Source organism: Haliaeetus albicilla, chromosome 2 (genome assembly GCF_947461875.1).
Source record: "Haliaeetus albicilla chromosome 2, bHalAlb1.1, whole genome shotgun sequence".
Taxonomy (NCBI): domain Eukaryota; kingdom Metazoa; phylum Chordata; class Aves; order Accipitriformes; family Accipitridae; genus Haliaeetus; species Haliaeetus albicilla.
In genome coordinates, this window is record NC_091484.1 from 11,311,652 (window position 1) to 11,330,295 (window position 18,644).

General features: G+C 40.7%; 1 protein-coding gene across 9 annotated transcripts in view; it reads right to left on the reverse strand.

Annotated features, from left to right (window-relative positions):
• EYA2 (EYA transcriptional coactivator and phosphatase 2) overlaps positions 1 to 18,644 on the reverse strand; it is a 104,914-nt gene that overhangs the window by 64,519 nt on the left and 21,751 nt on the right. The window contains exon 2 of one of the 9 annotated variants that reach the window (XM_069806105.1): positions 17,157 to 17,273. The exons of the other annotated variants lie outside the window; for them this stretch is intronic. The gene's annotated coding sequence lies outside the window, so the exon portion shown is untranslated. The remainder of the gene's footprint in view (positions 1 to 17,156; positions 17,274 to 18,644) is intronic. 9 annotated transcript variants of the gene reach the window in all.

Below are 18,644 nucleotides of genomic sequence, written 5' to 3' on the forward strand. Positions count from 1 at the left end.
AGCTTTTCCACTAGAATCTCCTACTCAAAACCCAATATTTTGCCCTGAAAGTTGGCCCACAAAATCTCTGCCAAGAACAGAAACTTTTCTCTTTACTAGTGTTTAGGAAGGAAAAAAGAAAAATAAAAATCTTTTTCAGTCATTCTGAAGCTAGGAAGGCCAAATTAAACATTTTAAGGTTTCAAATTTTTGATCGAGGTGTTGGGGTAACCTACAGATCACATTTTCTTTTACAATGATGTCTTGAAGGCAGTGATTCCAGACCCCAATGCAAAATACTCAAACGTGTGCTGAAGATCAAAGTACTGAGAGATTCCATCTCTCTCCAGCAAAGTACTCAAAGACGGGTGTAAGTGCAATGCCAAAGCAGGTCTCAGTGTGTGGACTGAGTCAGCAAGGTGCTCTGGATACTGATGATAACTTGATGAATAATATTTTGAAAGGATGAAACAGGAAACCACTACGGCATTGTGGGCAGATGCAACCACAGCACAGCTCTGCTCAGCACAGCTGAAATGCCAGAAGGCACTAGCAAGAGATGAAGGAGACTCCTTCCAAAGCTTGGACCTCTGCTGCTCAGGCATAATTTAAAGCATCTCTCAGTCTGCTCTAACTTGTTTTTAACATCCTCCCACAACACACTAAAGGCATCACCTCAGGACCATGGGCATTTCCATCCCCGCTATGGAGGCAGCGGACTTGCTCCTGGTGGTCTGCATATTTCACTCGTCTCTACTCCATTTCTGGGGTGAGAAGATAGTATTCTGGCTTCAGTATGTACAAGTACATGAAGTGGAACAAATGTTCAAAAGAGCACTTTCAGGGCATTTTCAGTAAATAAAACACCTGGGTAATAAGTAGTACCAGGTTAAACTCAATGGCCAAGTGATTAAGAGATTTCAGAGGGAGTGTGTGCAAGGAACAGCAGAGCGTTTGCCCTGTAATGACAGCAGTCTGTAGGAGAGTATTTGAGCAAGAGGAGGTTGATGGTACAGTTCAGAAAGGACATACCGGACTAAAAGACAGTGTGTGTGGGGAGGAAACTGGTGCGGTTGTGGAAAAAATAAAGAGCATGAGCTCTCCATCTGCCATCAGGGGAGGAACTGATGAGTTAGGAGCCCTGCAGAATGAAGCAGGTGAGAAACCAAAGACATGACTCCTACCCTTGGGAAAAACCTGCCAGACCCTACAATGGGAAAGACAAAATACTTTAAGGGAGTAAGAAATTGCAAAGAAAGTTTGTACATGAGGAGAGAGGCAAATCAAGAAATTACTCTCCATGTAACAACCCCATGCGATGATCTTCTCAAGAATTTTTACTCATATCTGGCTAGAGGCCAAATACAAGCTTAAACCACTAGATCTTCCTAAACATATGCATATGCCAACACAGAGCCCTAGGCAGGAGTGGTACAAGCCAAGTCCTCCGCTTTTAGCTTTGCTGGGAAGGAGAGGAATAGAGACAGAGATTGCAGCCTAATTGTAAGAGTAACATGCTTCCATGACTTTATCTGGTTTTAATTACTTGATCAATTGCTTTCACCTTTTTTCTCCTCAAAAAATGGTGCAGATTACTAAGTAGAAATCTGCAACTTTATGACTCCAGTGCTACTCATCATAAAAAAAGAAGACAGTCTGATTCCCTTCTTCATTTCAGAAGTGAATTACTAAAAGGTAATTGCAAAAAAAGTGTGAAGATGGCTTTCTCAATCTCTAATTTGAAGAAAACAAACAAACAAACAAAAAAACCCCAATCCTAAAAAGTTTGTTGTTCCTTCATTCCTAGAAAATACAAGATCTGTTGTTATTTTTCTCTACATGGGTAAAATTTTCAAAAACACCTGCTATGTCTCACTGTCATTGGGAATTAAGACTTCTACTGTTTTAACCTTGGGAAGCATGGCAGCTTAGCCAGCTTTGCCAGGACTAACTGATGGCAAAATTATGCTCCCCATTTTACTCCGCTCCTGCACAAAAAAAGGAATCATTCATAAGCAGGGAAAACGCTATTATCTTGCAGCCACCTTCCAGGTGGTATAATAATAGGGAATCTCCCGTACTGAAGATTTTGGCTACTTCTACCCACACATTTCAAAAGCAGAGGAAAATAATTTCATTTCCTCTGTCAGTACATTCCTCCTCGCACTGTTAGGACATTTTATCTCCATCTATAATAGATCCTTTGTTCCTTCCATTTCAAGAACTCAAAAATGCTTCAGCAGGTTAAAACCACAGTGCTATTTTCTCTTTTATAATGAATCTTAGCTCATCCACAAGTACATCTGATAGATGTATGCAGGAAAGGCCTGAACAGGCATAAAGTTAAACCTGAGCTGGCATAAATGCTCATGTACAAGACTGACTGTACAGCCTCGATGACAAGATATCCTTTCAAGGTGACCTGCAGGGCAGCATGCCTCAGGCTGTTTATATTCCTGAGAGCTGCCTTTTGCTGACGTAATCAGACTATAAAAGCAGCAGTGCTTGTCTGGATTTATCATTGCCCAGCCCATTCCAGACACAAAAGTAAGAGGACTCATAGTAGTATGGCTTGTAGCACAGCACCTGGGGGTGGGGGTACATAGTTGCATTGTTCTCCAGCACATAATATCTCAGGCTAAGGATTAAACCAAGAGGAACAAGAGGAAAGTTATGCAAAAGATAGGCAAGGGACAAAGCACATCAGACTGAAATCAGATGTAAAATTGAGGTGGTAACGAGGCTGGTCCAGGTAACGGGCACACAGCTAAGCCTTCTTGCAACTGCTGATCAGATTGAGTCAAGTATGAGAGATGAGAAAAAAAATAAATAGGTGAGACAAAGAAGGAGCTGGAGGGTGTATTGGCTAAACTCGAGCCCACAGCAAGAAAAGTCTTTCATTTCAACTGAAGCAGGATGCCACTCGCTTTCTGAAAGAGCTGGGGAGAAAGCCTCATCTGAGCAGTGCCTCTGTGTGGCTCAAAGAAGGCTGGGCAGAGGCTGCACATGGAGCATGCAGGGACACCCAAGCCCTCCCTGGCCAGAGGACAACAGTCTCAAGCTGTGCTTCTTTGCATCCCCTCATCACTCCCCTTGTGTACATATTGTCACCCAGTTTTTAAAATCTTACTGTTGGTCTTCCAAAACGTTCATCTTCTGTTCAGTCCAGTACTGGAATAGCTGGTCATAAGGTTATGTTAAAAAAACCTACAACTCTAACAAAGTGAAACAGATACACACGTAGTGCTTCAGTTTAAACAAACAAAAAAAAACCAACTGGGAAACAACCACCCCAAAACTTGAAATAAGAGTGCAAGCACCCAAGTAAGACCTGGATCACAAATAGGTTTGTTAATTTAGTAGTCAAATCGAAACTTTTCACAAAGAAAAACAGCCCCTCCTTTTCCATATTAATTTTGTGTACATCTGAAATGATTCACTTCACATAAGAAAAAAACTGGTTTGGGTTTACATTAAGATTTTAAAATTCCTTTTTCTTTTTAAAATGTGTTAATTCTAAACAATTTTAAGAAAAATAACTGAGAAAATAACAAAATAGACCATTTCTGTCACACTTCTGAAACCACTATTGTTTAAAAATACCCGAAGTATTCCAACAGCTTTAAAATCCTTCCCCACATGGTTGTTTTGTTTTGGGTTTTTTAAATGAGAAAGTCTTTTTGATAGAAATTTTACTTTCACTGGAAGTTTTCTGTCTTTCTCTAACCCATAAACCAGACAGCAAAAAACAGATTAAAAATCCTGTCTCATGGATTTTTTGAGCCAACTTCACTTTTTTTTTTTTTTTTTTGAGGAAAGTCTGCCTTAAGATTTTTGAGTGCTTGGGACTGGCAAAAATAATTGCATGCCTTGTTTCCCTGGAAGTCCTGAATTTCCAGAAGCATTGGCTTGCTTCACCAGGCTTCATCACCTGCTATTCTAGACTGCTTTTCCATTATTTTTTTTTAAACACGCTGTTTCTTTCTTGTCTCAGACCTGATGATTTAAAAAAAAGCAGGCTGTCTTAATATAAATAAATGTTCTTCCTACTCCCAGCAAGGCTTCACTGCTCCCTTCTCCAGGTGCTCTTTCCCCACCCCCCAACGCTGCAGACACAGAGCAATAGTGAGAAGAAAGAGGGGGGCCGGGCTGGGCTGTGATCCCCCCTACACTTCCTGCAATTAAGTCGGGAAGAGATTGAAGGAAGATAGACCAGGGGAAGCATCAGGATTTTCTGGTTGAGCAGTCCAAGGTAAAGGGGATTCAGTGCACATAAAAACAAACAAGACCTGCTACCTTCACTGTTTGTTATAAAGGCACAGTCTGAAAGGTAGCTTGAAAACTTGAAGTGAGCTAATGATGGGGTTCGCGCCACAGACTTTCAATCCGGCAGCCTATCCAGGAAATACATTATATAATTGCTTTGAGTCACTGGGTTTTTAAAAATTGATTTCAACACTAGTATTTCACTTGGAGTAAGTCAGAGTGAGAAAGCTGAATTTTCAGAATGCCTTTTTTTGCTCTATTGCACCTGTTTGCTAAATGGAGCAACATTTGCAAACGATCTTCTTATTCGCCAAAGAATAAAATTAGTCAGCTGGTTTACTGTGGACAATGAAGTAGCACACATAACGGACTAAGTTGGTAAAGAAACGCTATGAGCTTATAGCCTACAGTCTTTTGAAAAATAAAACTGTATGTGTATACGTACATATAAATACATACACACAAATGTACACACATAATCTCTTCCAGTTTCCACATTTCTCTTTGACATTCACAAGCTTTTTAATTCCATTACACCTCTTCCTATTCAGATTCCCCAAGTGCGCCAGGGCTGCATGTGACTACAGAAAACCCTCTGGCAGCTCCAGCTGCAGAATCATGGCCCATAACACAAAACACTCCCTCCAAAGACAGGGCTTCACAAACCAGGTACTGTAGGGTCCAGCTCATGAGACTTACTTGTCGCTACTTAGGCACCTCTTTCCACTCCGAAGAACTATGCTTTTTATCCCTTCTCAGAATCACAAGAGCTAAAAACTCACTTAAATGTAAATCACAAACATACGATTTAAGAAAAATGATGAGATTTCGAATGAGGAAATATTCATGCTGAAATCATCTGGGTTCTGCTACAGGAGTGTGCAAGAATGTGTTTTGTCTTGTAGCCTACTTGTTACTTTTATGTCAAGTCACTGTTTTCATCTAGCTTTGAAATTTATAGGAAAAGGAGCTCCGAGAAACCAAATCACCTACAATTCTTGAACAACAATAACCTCCACAGAGAAGAAAACCTAAAGAAAACAAATAAAAATAACTCATTCCACAAATTCTGCAGTACTTGGAATCAGCAGAGTTGTGGGGTTTGTGGGGTGTGACCACAGAAAAGATGGCTGCGGGCAGCAGCGCGCTCCGCCACACACCCCATGCTCCACGCAAGAAGAGATGAAAGCAGTTACTCTGCCTGCTGCTACTGCAGGACCTATCTACATGCAATTGCAGAAAAAACCCATAGATTTAAACTGCACTAAAAGCAGCACAATTCTGACATGGAATGAGGAAAAACTTTGATGTTCTAACATACCTTTTCACTGGGTAAATATGTATTTTGCAGGGCCTTTAGCAGGCATGTGGCTAATTCACAAGGGGAAGCAAAACAAAAGGGAAACCTGAATAGGACACAACCAGAATAGTAATTTCTGTCAAATCTGTATGAATATATCAGAATGCTCTCAACAATGCTGGTCAGCAAATGGGAGAAATGCTGAAATTATCATCCTTGTTTCTTCAAATGTCAAACTTTTCCAGCCATGAAGCTGCCTCCTCATACAGAAATACATGAAAGATTCTTTCCGTTGCCCACAATCCTCCTCTGAGTATGCTCGCCCACGTCCACGCTAGTGGCTCACCTCCACGTTTGCCACCATGGGACTGAGGCTAGTACTTTTATACTGTTCCCACTATTATGTTTTTTAATCACTTCTTGCCAGTAGGGTTTGAACCTGGTTTTTGGTTTGGTTTTTGTTTGTTTGTTTGGTGCTTTGTTTTTTTGTTTTTTGTTTTTTGTTTTTTGGGGGGGGGGTCCCTCACTCAGTTTTCTGCTTTACACATGCCACGGTGAGGAAGGAGTACCACCTATGTTTGGAAATGAAACTCTGGTCTTAACCAGCAGGAAAAAAAAAAAAAAAAAAAAAAAAAAATCATTCTCAGGAGTGGACACTGGTGTGTTTGCAGAGCTGGGGCATTATTTTGTAAAACATTCATATTAATACATTGTAACGTAAAGCAATTACACAAGTGAAATTAAGCAGCCAGAAACTACTTCAGCTCTACCAGACCGAGATGAAGTAGAGACAATAAAGCACTAAACATCACAGAAGAACATCTGCTTCAGAAAGTAGTGGAAAATCGCAACTGGAAAACAGAGCTTTCCTTTCCCACGTTGCAACATGGCAAGACAGAATCTATTTTTAGGTAGTAATTTGCGTAAAACTATATATTTAATGCAGCAAGTAATAACTTCCGTAAAACTATGTTCAATACAGCAGGACAAGACAAAGAAGTCATCACCAGTTGCACAGGGCTCAGGAGGGAAAACACCATGCAAACAGCACACAAAAGCCATCACCAGACAGGCCTGAAGCACCAGAGCACTGCTACAGCAGCTACGACTGCTGGCTGAATACATCCATGAATTACAGGGCAACATTCTCTCACTGCATACACAACATGTTTCGAGCCATGTGTCCCACTCAAGAGCCTTTCACGCAGCAGTCAAGGGAAGGAAGAGAGGAGCTGGATAATTTCTTAAAACCAAGAGAAACGAAGATGGTTTCACGCAGTGAAAGTTGGCCATTAGCTGGAACGAGTGCCAAAGGGAAACATTTTCCAGGAAGTTTAGTGCCGGATGGCTTTACCTTTGGGAGAGGAGTGCTGGCTGCAGGGAGCGCCGGCAGCTGTCTTTCTCCACAGATGGATGGCTTCATGTTGTTGTGGATTTAAATGTGCATGGTTACCCATAAACATTTATACCAGCCAGATCCTAAAGAACTCCTGATTCAAAGGGTAGTGACACATCATTCATGAAATTTCCACAGAAAAATGAATGTACTAGAAAATACTTGCCCACAATGTTTGAGTGGTAATGCTTTTAATAAAATCCACAGGTAACTCTGTGCAGGAAAGTGTGTTGCTCACACAAGACCAGTTCTCACAGAGGACACAGTGAGAACAAATTAGTTCTGCCACAGAGAAATAGCAGATCAAGCCCTGGTCTGAGACTCGGAAAACCCGGGGTTTTCTCCCCACTCTGCCCCTGGTAACTCACCTGATCCCTAGGCAAGTCTTCTCTGCCACCACTGTACTTTCGGACCTTTGTGTGCTTTCCCTACACAATCTGCAGGACAAGTGTTCCTCTTCTGTGTATGTGCCTGCCAGGGCGATGGATTCGCCCTGAGGCTCAACACTGTGTGGGTGGGAAGGACTGTCTTGTCCCACTTCTGCAAAACTGGGACAGCAAATTTAATACCAAAGTCAATAGACCCGTGTGCTCTCGCTAGGGAAAGCCACCCTTCAACCCTCCTGCTTTGCTCTCCGTATCGATAAAACGGGAATGACCGTGTTAAGCCTATGGGACTTCTGAATAAAACTGCTCTGTTAGTGCTAAGGTTTATGGAAATACCAGATTCACAAAGTTTAGACCATTCTGTGATCAACATTGAATTTATGGCTGGACCATCTTCAAACATGTTGAGTCAAACCAGTAAAGCCTAATAATGTAAAAAGAGCTGCTTCCCTCCTTTTGATCCTGTGTCCTACTCTCAGTGGGACTTCCAGGTACTGTTGTACTAAATAAACAGCAACAACAAAAATTACTTATATAAAATTTTCCCTAGGGCTGCAGTTTATCTTGAAGTAACACATGGCAGCTTCTGCTGAGTTCTTCAACACGGAAAGCACTTTGTTTAACCCCCTGTGACCAGACCATGTCAGACTCAGCACTGCTACCACCACCGCATCAACAGCAACAGATTTTAAAAAAATGTGCTTGGGTGTTTTGAGCATATTAGCATCCACGTTGTCCACAGGCATAATACTGCTAAACACTGTCCTGCAAAAGCATCATTCTATGGACAGACAGGAGGAGACATGGATCTGTGCTAACCCTGATATGAGCCAAGCATGCATTGACCCACTGTTTGTACTGGCCTGGATATCTTCAGTAGTCATATTTACCTTTGCAGCTATCTCATATGAATGATCCAGGGAAAATAAGATGGATTGAATAATCCAGACTCTCTTAGAAGGTCCTGACCAACCCCTGCCTGAGGGACATCACAGGCAGCCTCAGCTGCGCATATGCACTGGGGCCTTAGATGCTGTAGGGCTGGCAGCTGCCTCTACAAACAGCAACGTGGTGCAGTATAAAGGTGCATGTTGTCACAAGGCTGAGTCTGACATCAGCTAGGGAAAACTATGTGTAGTTGTTGAAGGAGACAACTGAGAATTGCAATTCTAGTCTTGCTCCCAAGCTCTGTCACTAACAGATTGGGCAAGTTTCTCACGACTACATTAAGGCCTCTGTAAAACTGCAAAATACAGTAAAAACTGCCAATTAAGCTCCTTTTAGGGGCTGGGAAATGCTCTGAAATCTTTAGGTGAAATCTGTTACACTGCTGCAGTATCAATATCCATGCTGATGAATAATTACCATCCTGAATATGAGACAGCCAAGAAGGAGGTGAGGCACGAGAGCTGTCCTTCAGGGCATGTTCTCTCACTCATTTTTGGTCCAAAAGCTCTCCATTCCCAGACTATGAGAATTTCTTCACCCTTTTGATTTACTTCTTAAACCTGCCAGAGTCCTGCAATGGCTCCAACAACCCAGTGAGAAAGGTAAGGCTGCCTCTTTATAACAGGCCTGTGTCAGCACCTCCATTCTCAGCCTGTAAAGGAGTAGCATTCAGGGAATAATAATTCAAAAAGAGCTATGGGAAAAGAACTATGAAATGTAAGTTAGTAAAAGGACCTTGGATGTGAGGAAAAAGTCTAGCATAACAGTACAGGTGAGGCTGGAGTGAGAATGACGTACCCTCTCCTTGGTCAAATCCCCCAAGTCAGACTTTCTCTGACCAGAAAAGACAGCAAAGAGGAAGGTCTGTTGTACATGTAGGAGACTGAAAGCATCTTACACTTTGATTGGGACTCTCTTTTCCCACCTTTCTGCCCCCAGTGAGGGAAGATTATCTCATCTGTCTGCAGGAATAATCCAAGGAAGCTGATTCTCAAGAATTCAGAAGCAACAAATGTTTTATAATCATGTTTTATATCTTTAGTACACTGTTTCATCTAATTATGAAGTATCTTGATGAGAGAAAACACAAATGCCAGCTTCATTGTCATAAACACAATTGATGCCCTTACATACCAGAAGGAAACAGGACAAAGTCTGTGGTGTCTCTAAAACTGAAGACACTTTCTTAAGAAACTGGAAGTATAATACAATTTAACAATGTGTCTGAAAACCCTGTACTGCTTTGGCTTGCTCTCATAGTCTGGAATTTAAGCAGCATCCCAACCATCCCTCAGCTCCTCATATTTAAAAGAAAAAAAGTTTAAAAAAAAAAATTTTTGTGGCAGTCCATTACTACACATGAGGGAGAACAAAAACTCTAACACCACTCCCCCACCCTCCCAAAGCTGGCTTCCCTAATTGCTTCTCTCTGCCCAATAGATTTTTGAGTTAGGGTTTTCAGGGCAGGGGGGAGGGGGATGGGTTTTTCTTTTAATTTTGAATTTTCCTTGTTGTGGTCTTAACTAAAACATCACTAAATCAGACCTTGTAATTGCTGATTGAGCACGTCTGTGGCAGCAGTGGGACATAAACCCTGCTACCTGGTCTTGTCCCACTTCTGCAAAACTGGGACAGCAAATTTAATACCAAAGTCAATAGACCCGTGTGCTCTCGCTAGGGAAAGCCACCCTTCAACCCTCCTGCTTTGCTCTCCGTATCGATAAAACGGGAATGACCGTGTTAAGCCTATGGGACTTCTGAATAAAACTGCTCTGTTAGTGCTAAGGAAATACCAGATTCACAAAGTTTAGACCATTCTGTGATCAACATTGAATTTCTGGCTGGACCATCTTCAAACATGTTGAGTCAAACCAGTAAAGCCTAATAATGTAAAAAGAGCTGCTTCCCTCCTTTTGATCCTGCTTAACACACTCTTCTTCATAAATGCTGTAGGCAAAGCTTGTACAGCACTAATGCAATTGCTATGAAAAGCACTATGAATGCAGGTGCTTGCTCATTACCACTTAACCCTGAAGCTGCTTTCCAAGTGCATGGCTTGAACATACAGCTGATTTGCTCCTGGATTATGAAATCCAATTGTACTCTGATATACCTTCCCTGCTTTAATTTGAAGTAAATCAGGTTACCAATCTGGATTTAGTAAATATTGTGGTTAAATAAATCAAATTTATAAGCTTCTAATGTTCACTTAGTCACAATCCTTTCTCTTCATTTGGAAAGAGCAGAGAGTGGTCTTGGAGGAGAGGCTATCACTCAGCTGAACTTCAAGAAGTTATCCTTCCCTCCTCTTGTTCACTGATATAATTAAAGCCATCTGTCCCCCCCTCTTTTGACTCTTAATAAAATAAAAATCAAGTGTCATTATTAATAATGATTATTGATCTCAAAAAATTTATTTGAAGAAGGAAATGTTTTCAACAGGTTACAGCCAAGAATTCAAAGGTTTTAATTCCCAGCTCTGACACTAACTCATTGGCCATACACAGCACATCTACTTTACCCATTCCCTATTATAGCGCTGTTAAAGGTTTATTTAACTTTAGAGCAAGCAGTTCTGCACACCAGTAATTCTTCATTACTGGACCTTGGGTACCTCCATGTGCAAGGTTTCATCTGTCCATACAAATGCAGAAAGGTTTGTGCTGTCATTACTGGCAATTATATGCACACGAGATAATGCATTTTTACAGCACTGAGCTCATCCTATGCTTTTAAAAACACTAGAAAAAGTTATTGTTTAGGTTACGGTCTTCAAGAACCTGTGTGAAATGTGTAGGAGTTACTCTGCTGGTGAATATTATTTCTGTAGTGAAAGTTGGTTACTTCATCATTAGAAATAACAAACTGTAAATTTTGTTGTTCCTGTACTTAACTGGAAGGTTCAGAAAGGATATTCTGAATCAGAAGACAGGCTGATGATGGTAGTTGATAGATAAAAGTTAAGTGCAGCCAACTTCTCATTTTAAAGAGCTACAGTACAACAGCAGTGAGCAAAGGAACATAACCTAGTTGTTGCATACCTTCTGGATGTTAGGAGAAAACGACAACTAATCAAAAGCAATGTTTGAGCAATAACTGCACTGTGATTTGTCACTCATGCCAATTAATAGTGTGGAAGCAGCCAAGGGGAGAAGGAGTTTGCTCAGAGCAAATGTTCACATGGTGTTTTCCTGGTATTTATTCCATTAATAATTTGTTTCTGTGGATATTTGAAAGTCAGGGTAAAATAACATCATAGAAATAATATATGGGACCTCTTGATTCACTTTGTGGGCTCAGGTTGACTGAGGTCTGATTTCCCAAGAGTTTTGGTGTGACAATAGGTTGAAGCTTTTTCTTTAAGCCCAGGTGAAAGCTAATCTGGGCCCAAGATCCCAAAGCTGTTAGCATCAGGTTTATTTTCAAGACAGAGGAACGGGATTTTTACAGGGATGACCAGAGGATATTACCGAACAAGGAAGAGTTACGGAGCACCTTTGCAGAGATCCTGCCATCCTGTCACTGATACACCGCAGCACAGCATGGAAGTGAAAACCAAATGACAAATGCACCAACCCAATGCCATTCACACAAACATCCTTGTTTTCCTTTGCAAAGTCTAATCTGATAAAGAAAAACACTTCCTGAAAGTGCCATTTTGTGATATTAAACAGGCCTCAAATTACTTACCAAGGTACAGAGGTACACTGACATTTGAACTGCAGGAGTTTTGTTTTCAGTCTTGTTTTCCCCCCTGTGACTACTGCATTTGAATAACTGGAATTTTTAAAATCCCTTTTCCTCCTCTCACCATGATGTAATGCAACTGTTGCACAAGACTAACAATGTAGAGCTACCGCTGCTGGAGCCAAGTTTGGCACCAAGAGAGATTAGGGTTGGCACCAAACACCATGATCTTTAAAATAAATTTGGCAGACATACTGAAAAGGTTTGCCATTGCTGCCATAAACAGCATACAGAGCAGTAAATGGAAAAGTGCTGAAAGAGACCATGGTTTTGTTACTGGAACAAAGACATCAATTAGCTAACCACTTAATCTAGCACCTACTTATATATGAAAACTAAGGAGTTTTACAATGGCATGTCAAAATTAAGGGCAGTAGCAGGGATCAAAGTGTAACATAACCATGCCTTTCATATGTCCATCATACCAAACTGAACCTACAAAAACCACCACCTAGCTACCTATTAGCCAGGAAAATCTCTGTGCGCAACTGCAAGTTCCACTAGATTATTCAAAGAAAAATACTTGATCCACACAGGAACATACCTGTCTCAACAAATTTCTCTTTCCAGTGCTTTTCAGTTATGCTTTCCTAAGAGGGAATTTGCTCCTACTCAATGCTGCAAGCAGTGCTCTGGGAAAAGATGTGCACGTGTATTTTTCTTTTTTAAATGCAGATGGAATGGAGAAGAGAAATGCAAGTTTTCCTCACTGTATCCCTCTCGGCTTGAACTGAAAAAGCGTGGGCTGATTTTCTCTGCTCTATATAAGACTGATGATTTGTGATGTGGACATCTGCCTGCAACTGGACAGATGCCACCAGCTTATTTCAGACAGACAACTAGACAGCCATGTAATAGCAGCATTTTTCAATTGCTACTAATTTTTTTTTTTTAAATTCATTACCTAGCTGAAAAACTCCATATTCCATCCCAAATTTCAAAACTCTATAAGCACCAACTCTCAAACAAGAGACCACCTTCACCAGGCAGATAAAATCAGAAGCATGTGTGGTGCCATAACAGCTTTTTGCCAATCTGGTTAGCACTAAAACATGTAAGAACATTCAAAGCAGATTTCAAGTGATTTATCTGATCCTCAGTAGTAACCATGCCCTTTCATAAATAGTACTGACAAGCACCCCTAATGGGATATGCAACATGGTGTTTGTGTGTGAAGACATATAAAAGTTACAGCCACCTGTTGCAACTTACTTAGGCATAGATGAAAAGCAAGAATTGATTTAAAGGTGAAAACTTCACTTTTTTTTTCCCCCCACCCCCAAAAATCAAACCAACTGAAAAAAATAGGATCTGATTACTATGACCTAACTTTTTGCCAGATGGCTTCAAATTCTTCAAACAAAAGCGTCAAATCTGAAAACAGAGGACAACTTTAAATGTCCACAAACCATGGTATCTTTTACTGGAAGACGTTTACAGCTTCAATGACAAAACTAGGATCTTAAAGACCACTTTGTTTCACTTAAGACCAGTTTCCTCCTATCATGTTATATATATATATATACACCACTTACCCTTGGGAACACCAGTCCAACTCTCAAGAAGCTACTCTGCAATACAGCTCATCACCTCTGAGGCCACCTGTCAACAGTGACTGCTCAAGCACAATGCCAAGTCAGGGGAGTACTGTAAACATAAGAGTGCTAAGATTCAAAACAGCAACAGAGACGACTGCTTCATTTACAGGATGGCAAGACAGCTCAGGAAAATTTCTTGCAGGTACAGAAAATGGTAGCTACCTAGAGTTCATTCAAATAACCTAAGAAAAGAGTTTTATCATCTGTACAGATTAGGAAATCCAGCTGCAAGTAAAAGCCAACTTTAGCTTCTTGGATATTTGAGAACAAGCTTACATGTGCCATTAAGAAGGTGACTGCCTTAGACTTAAAAGTCAGATTTGATCTGCAATATCCCTAGCTCAAAGGCAAATTTCTCTCACACACATAGGACTTCAAAGGCCCTCACCCTTGCACAGCCCAGAAGAGCAGCCCGACAGCCTGGTTCAACAGCTGATGCATTTCCTGACATTGGATTAACTTCAGCTCATTGCCTTCAGCACAGTTTATCTCTGACACTTTTATGGAATAACTTCTACAACAGACAAAAGAATCAAAAATAATTTCCTCCCTCCAGCTACTACAGGATGGCACAGATATGTCCAATTCACTTATAAGCAGCACGCAAAGACGCTCTTGCTGACCCCCACTGTTTGCAGCAATGAGCTACTGAAAAAAAAGTAAAAATCAACTGTACAAAATATCTGAATGCAGTGCTTGGCTTCCAAAGGAAATACAGCAGCTCACCTCTTTTTCTTCTTCCCAGAAAGTAGTCCTGGTACCTCTAGTGAAAAACAAGGACAAAGGAGATTGTGTCCAATTTCAGGGTTTTTTTACTAGTGCATATACAGGAGTAAAACAAAAATTGGAGTACAGGGGTTTGAGCTCAGGCAAATTACAGTACTACATTAATTTCCCTGAAATACTAATTAGAGATCCACCATAAAATACTAACACCAATAAAACTGCAATTGGGAAAAAAAAAATTACTTTTTTCTCAAGTGGAATTGTCAGAAATGGCAAATTGACGCCATAGTCCAGTGACTAGGGTTCTCATTAAGGAGACTTGGATTCAGTTCTGTGTCAGCCACAGGTTTCCTGTTACCAGAGTATTTTACAAAGCCAACTCATATTTAATCTGCTTGCCTCTATTTCCCTTCTCTGTAAAGTAGGGATTACTGCATTTTTCCACTTCTGATCACACTGAGCTCAAAACCATGAAGATAATGTGCTGGACTCAGGTAAGTCAGCACAATGGCGTGAGGGACAAAACTATACAAATGCCAGAGACAGAAAAGCAACCTTACACCTACTAAAAATGCCATAAACCCAGCATATTTCTGACTTTTCCTTACTACTTCACAACTTTTCTCTGCTCTTCTGCCAATGCAAAGAGCAGACACCACCTGCAGTTGTCAATACAGAACAGAAGCTCTCACATTCCTGTTTTCTCCTAGACCACATAACATCTCTCCTCCTTCCTACACCCAACTTTTGCATGGCTAAATTCTCCCTTTAATTCACATTTGGCTGTGTAACTCTGCTATCCCAGTCATTCTACTCCAGTTGGTCTGTTTTTACCCTCAAGCAATAGGTGCTAGGTATGTTGTGCATCTTCTCTTAGCACATGTCCCGCCATGGTTCACATGAAGCATAACCAATCTGCTAACCCCTGGACAGCTGCTGGTTTTACAGGCTGTCATCACAAAGACTGCCTGTGTGCCTGCTTGTGGGATTTTGATTCTTTAGGAGCAGTTCAGTTCAGCTGCAAATTTAAGCATGGAATTGAAATGGCACAATTAAGAGAACCAGCTTCACTTAGTTTAGCTTCTCTTCGCAAACTAGCATTGGGGCTCATCTAACGTCTTTAAGTCCTGCATCTCTCACTTCTAACAGTTCCTGAAGGTTAATAAGGTGCATTTTCAGCAACAGATACCACAGAGTAAATGGATGCAACAAAGATCCTGAACTGCAAGCTTTCGTAAGAGAGGACAGCTTGTACCAGAACCTCTCCCTCTAAAACTGGTCTAGGAACTACTTCCTTAGTGTGCATGTGTCAGTAGGGTAGAAGCTGAGCAAGGCAAAAATCAGTGAGAAAAATAACACAAAATCAGAAGAATGTGTGACATAAAAGTAAAAAAAGCTCCTGGGACATGGGCCTGAGAAAAGCCTTTTGAAATGTTACAGAGTACTACTGAAAACCACAATCCCTGTTTCTCTCTGTGCACTGGATGGAAAAAAAACAACAAACAAACAACAACAACAAAAAAACCAAACAAAAAAAACCAGCACAAAAACTTGCAGTACAATTTATAAACAAAACCCCAAGTTTCCACTAGAATTACACTCCATCTATTTCCCTCTGTCATAGGGCTGTCCACAAGAACTCAAGTTTCTGGCTTGCTGGGGAAAAGGTTAACATCTACTTGAAAAACACAACTTTTTCCTTGTCCTGCCACATACCAGTTTGCCAGTAAATATGTGGGACAAATACTTTGAAAAGCACATACACACACCTTAAGGAAAAATCCAAGTTTTAAAAAGCAATAGTCTGACACTGAGAGCTATAAGAGTTAAAATTTTTCTCAAAGTTAAGCACACATTTTTCCATACAAGCAGCTGAATCATGGATATTTTAAAGAGTAGTTTATTAAGCACAACATAACATATCTCCTACTCAGCTCTATAAAATGTGTCCAGTGCTGTACAAAGCACTAAAAAACGTTTAAATTGGGAACTTGCTGGCATCCACTGGCACAGCAGAATTGAGAGAACTAATCTAACAGCTGTCTTCAAACACAGCAGATTTATACTGTGAGTTTAGTCAGTAGCTGTAGTTATCTGACTTATACCAGAACACAAAATGAGTAGTGGTGGTCTCTGGACTAATGTAAGGTGTGGCAACACCTGAAATACACTCTCCTGACGTTAGCTGCATTGCTTCCTAGTGGAAGCATTCAATTTTGGTTAATACATAAGTATAGTCAAAGAAAAAAGCCAAATAAAGGCTACATAGAAGTCAGTTTATCAAGTATCTAGATACAGAATGGTTCTGTTTGTCTTTTGCATTGCTATAGCACTGAATTTGCAGGCAACACCCAGCAACTGAAAATTGGCGTGATTTAATAGTCCATCACTTTTTTTTTCGTGGTATATGTTTATGTTTATTTTTTAAAGGGAAGAGGAGGTAACATCAGAGAAGCAGTGGTATAAACATTAACTTTAGCTGTAAGGAAACTTAGATTCAAGTATGCATTCAAAAGTGCAATGCATGGGAATACTGCTAATTGGTTTTAGAATTAAAAATTGAAGCTCAATGAATTCAAGGGGAAAACAGAGTTACAGGAATACCGCATGAATTTATGAATAACTGAGTGGGTAAATGAATTTCTAGAAAGGCTGGCAAAATTACCCTCAGTTACACCAAAACTTTGGGTTCATGCCAACAAAAGCTCTATGGTTTTCAACAGGAGTACTCAGGTGGGCAGAACTTCAGGTTTAGTTCTCAGTTCAAAATGGGGTTTTCCTGTGGCCTATAAAAATACTGCACCTCTTACCACCTCTACTCTTCCTTACGTTAGAGCAGCCTGATGACTGTGTACATTCCAGGGCTGGAGGATGGCAGAGATGTTACAGACTTGGAAGGCAACAGAGCAAACTTCTGTGGATGCCTCCTGTAAGGATGGAAACTGAAGATGTCAGAACCAGAAATCACTCCTTCCTCATATTCTGCCAATAGCGTAAGTTGAGTTTCTAAGAAGCTGTCCTTTTATTTAAATATTTTTAAAGACTGCTATCAAGGACAACACTGAGGTAATATGAAAGCTGAGCCTGGCTTCTCCTCTCCACCTCCCATCCCCCAGGCCCCTCTCTCTGCAGTTTATTTGGCAGAAAGGCGTTGCACAGCATCTTGGATCCAGCATTGCTACGGGAGTGTTCCTTAACATAATTAATTTGCCAATGATACAAATCTCCAACCAGCATGTTTAGTACTGCTGATGATTTATGAAATGCCAGAGATCATTCCCTCACCAGTGATAAGCTCTTTCAGTCTTGTGCTTTTGTATGAAACTTCTTGCAATCGCTAAGACCATTCTCATCTCTGCATTGCTCCCAAACAGTGCAGAGGTAGAGAGCTGCAGCAAGGATTTCTTCAATGAATTCCAGGTTATGTACACACACAAATAATATAGAGGGTCAGATTATGAATTCTTGTGTACTTTCATATGCAAAAAGCCCAGAGTTTGCTTTAGAGACAAGCCTCATTGGGCAAACACTCTGCTTGGTCTGTTCTCCTCCCAGGATGCAAGTGCACACCAGCAATTGCAAAACTGGGGAACATGTTTCCTTTTCTCAGCTGCTCACAATATTGCCCTTGGCACCCCAATGGCCCAAAATACATGAGTAGAGATTCCAAAAATAGCCTCAGAAACTTCAGTAATTTTTCACATTTTTTGTGCAGATATGCCCTATGCCGTACAATGCATCTGAAACCCATAATATGCCCCCCACAAGGTAGCCTAGTCCCAGCATCCTCTTGACCAGAAAACACTAGTGATACCAAACTGCCATCAGTTATGATTTGATTAATTTGATCAATGACATACACGATATGTTTTTCTTCTTCAAGCAATATTTGCAGTCAGCTTGTGGTTTCCTTGTGTTTATTCAAATTTACGCAGACTATCAGTTATTTTTACCTTTGTGGAATAATCACAGATAGCTGAAAATATTTAAGATGTGAGATCTTCACTATGACCAGCCAAGAATCCTATGGCTGCCTTTTCTGTTCAGACAAGTTAGCCCTTGCTTAACAAAAAATATTTCAAAATTGGAATAGCAGGGATGTATAGGACAGTTTTGGAACTCTTCCTGAATCATATGGACTGGCAATAGCTACTAATTCCTATAAAAGCAGGCTACTACAAGAACGGCAGAATGCCATTTGAGCTTGCTTTTCAGCTGCCACCTTCCCACAAGTGTGCTGTGTTTCTGAAGCCTGTGGTTAGCTCTCTCCCTAGTGCATTACACTCCAATATGGGTGT